At 30.1% G+C, this 2,106-nt stretch overlaps 1 protein-coding gene across 1 annotated transcript in view; it reads right to left on the bottom strand.

Moving 5' to 3' along the window:
- Positions 1-2,106, bottom strand: part of LOC111680746 (putative uncharacterized protein DDB_G0277255) — a 40,032-nt gene that overhangs the window by 25,970 nt on the left and 11,956 nt on the right. The gene's annotated exons all lie outside the window — the stretch shown is intronic.

The raw sequence follows: 2,106 nt of genomic DNA, 5'->3' as shown, positions 1-2,106 counted from the left end.
AGACTAGACTATAGACTAGACTATAGACTAGACTATAGACTAGACTATAGACTAGACTATAGACTAGACTATAGACTAGACTATAGACTAGACTATAGACTTGATCAATGACTAGACTATAGACTAGATCATAGACTAGACTATAGACTAGACTATATACAAGACTATATACTAGACTAAGTATAGACTAGACTATATACTAGACTATAGACTAGACTAGACTATAGACAAGACAATAAACTAGACTATACTAGACTATAAATAAGACTACAGACTAGGCTGTAAACAAGTTTATAGACTAGATTATAGACTAGGCTATTCATTGGACTACTGACAAGACTGTAGATTAGACTATAGACTAGACTATAAACATGACTATAAAATAAATTATGTACTAGCCTATTCATTGGACTATAGACCAAACTATAGACTAGACTATGTAATAGACTATAAACTAGACTAAAGACTAGACCATAAACAAGTATTTAGTGTAGACTATATACAAGACTTTAAACTAGAGTATAAACAAGACTATAGACTTGACTGTGGACTAGACTATATTCTAGACTAAAGTCTTGACTATGGACAAGATGATATACTAGACTGTATACAAGACTACACACTATATTATAGACTGTAGAATATAAAATTATATTGTTGGTTAAATTAAATAATTTTATTTGAAAAAATACCTTTTTTACAAATTACTGGATGTTAAGGTGATATTTTTCTTTATTTTATTTATTCAAACCTTTTTCTTTTGCTTTTTCTAACAAAATTGTTTTTATTTCTTAAACAAAAACACTTTTACACACTCACACTTTCACAAAACATTTGCTTTATTTAATACAACAACAGGCCTTAGTGGAGCATTTACTTTAAACATCATTTATTTTCTCTTTATTTTTATACACTTGCTCTCTTTTTATTTACATACTTTTATTAAACATTTTTCTTTACACAACCCCTCCACAGCAACTCTTCTAAGTAACTATTTATCTTTAACAAAACACGGAGAGAATTTACCAAGCTGCTCGAACAATAGATACACACATGATTTTTTTCCTTACGACTGCGCTGCCGGCAGCACATTTTTTTCCTAACAACATCTTTTAACAAAGAATTTATTAATAAATATTGGGATTTTTTAACAAAATTTATATTTTTCTTATAAAACTTTTTGCGCGCTTTATTTCTATTAACTTTTTATGTTAATTTGAAACGATTTTTCTTTAATTAATTAAGATTTTATAACGATACTACCGGAAGACGATGTTTTTGTTAGGAAATCACTCAATGAACTAAAACGAGTAACTTTAAGAAAGTGACACTTGATTTGCGCAATTTGCTCAGTTGTCATGTGTTTATGGTGAGAGTGAGAAAATGATTAAGGAGCAAATGCCAATGAGAAGTTAAAATAACAACAGGTTGAAATGGATTTAATAGAAAGAGTTCTGTGAAGAATTAGTTGATACGTTGTTACGTTTTTTAGCTGACGGTAGCCTGTGTTAGTCGTTGCTTTGTCTGTGTTATTTACCATTGTGTTCTTGTATGTAAATAAGCTGATGTGTTACGTAACGGAACGTAGACACTAAATAAGCCTTAAACGCAGATATTTATTATTTAAGTAGGAAGGTTGGCAACCGTTATGGTTAAGCTATCGTTACCGCTAAAGTGCCTTTTCAGTACTGCAACCGTTATAGTTAATATAGCGATACCGAAATGAGTGGAAATACCAATAACGCTAAAATAGCAACACCGAATATACTAATAACGTCAAAATATCGATACCGATTTAATAGTAATACAAAAATAAGTCAAAATATCGAATCGAATTTGTTGAAAAAGAATAAATATGGAAACGCAATAGTTTTAGTGAAGAGAGAGAGAGCTATGTTGGTTAGTTATTAAATTAGTTACTTACTTAGTTAGTTAGTTAGTTAGTAAGTTAGACAATACAACAGACTACACTACAGACTAGATTATAGACTAGACTATAGACTACACTACAGACTAGATTATAGACTAGACTATAGACTAGACTATAGACTAGACTATAGACTAGACTATAGACTAGACTATAGACTAGACTATAGACTAGACTAT

Source organism: Lucilia cuprina, chromosome 3 (genome assembly GCF_022045245.1).
Source record: "Lucilia cuprina isolate Lc7/37 chromosome 3, ASM2204524v1, whole genome shotgun sequence".
Taxonomy (NCBI): domain Eukaryota; kingdom Metazoa; phylum Arthropoda; class Insecta; order Diptera; family Calliphoridae; genus Lucilia; species Lucilia cuprina.
The sequence above is the reverse complement of the archived record's forward strand: the minus strand, read 5'-3'. Positions and strand labels throughout refer to the sequence as shown.